At 44.0% G+C, this 966-nt stretch overlaps 1 long non-coding RNA gene across 1 annotated transcript; it reads right to left on the reverse strand.

Annotated features, from left to right (window-relative positions):
• On the reverse strand, positions 1-957 carry LOC147120534 (uncharacterized). Its single transcript, XR_015078208.1, has 2 exons — positions 856-957; positions 1-395 (listed from the first exon to the last, which is right to left on the reverse strand). It is a non-coding gene; the product is annotated as an uncharacterized LOC147120534 (long non-coding RNA).
• Positions 958-966: the final 9 nt, after the last annotated feature.

A 966-nucleotide genomic window follows, 5' to 3' on the forward strand; every position in this document is an offset into this window, starting at 1 on the left:
TTGAAGTCAAAACGGTTTATTCAGGCCTGGGGAGATAATGCTCTTGCGTCCCCACACAAGGCTCCAACTCCACCGAACCTCTTGAGGTTCACACAGTTATACACATTTTCCGAGACCTCCTACTCCAGAGGTCCAATCGATTTAAAAGTCTATACATTAATCACTAACTAGGTGTGTCTAACTTATACAAGGTAGCCTATAACATAAGTTTCACTTTTCACTGAAGGGGCCTGCAGACCCTCTGATTTCTTGGAAATGAGTCATCCAGGACATGTGATTTCTGAGAAACGAGTCATTCTCTCTCTTGACCACTACTAAGTTTTGTTTTTCCAGAAAAGGGTTATGTCAGTGTCTCTTTTTGTAAGTTTCATCTTTCTAAACTGGTATGGTCATTTCTGCAATTAAACATAGAATAATTAGTACATTTCATCTTTACCCATTTTGCTGCCGCAATTGCGTTCTACTAAACGTGCCCTGTTACGCTCATTTTTTAATCTTACTTCAGTCTACCCCAATTTTTTCAGATGACAGCTATTGATGATTCCGCCATTCCCATTTTCACCTCTAGACTCATCTTTTGTTTCTTTAATTGTCCCATTACCATCTCCTTTTGCTTTGCACAATCATACCTTTTGTCATTCAATCACTCCTGTCATCCACCCTAGCGTAGACCTTTCCTTTAGTTCTTTCCTCTCCGTCCCTCTTCTTTCCCAGCCCTCCTCTTTCTTTCTCTGCCCCCTTCCTCCCTCCTTCCTTCCTTCCCCAAAATCGTCCACTTTTTCCAGTTCTGACGAAAGGTCATCGACCTGAAACGTTAACTTTGGTTTTTTTTCTATCGCGCGGCGCAGATGCTACCTGAGTCTTTCCAGCATTTTCTGGGTTGAAATCCTTTCAGCGGCGGCCCTGTGGGCAGGCTGACTACAAGTCCCGGCATGCAGTGCCAGGCGGCCTTCCGGTGACGCCAGA

The sequence above is a fragment of the Somniosus microcephalus genome, chromosome 4 (assembly GCF_052327205.1).
Source record: "Somniosus microcephalus isolate GS21.2 chromosome 4, FLI_Smic_1.0, whole genome shotgun sequence".
Lineage (NCBI taxonomy): Eukaryota > Metazoa > Chordata > Chondrichthyes > Squaliformes > Somniosidae > Somniosus > Somniosus microcephalus.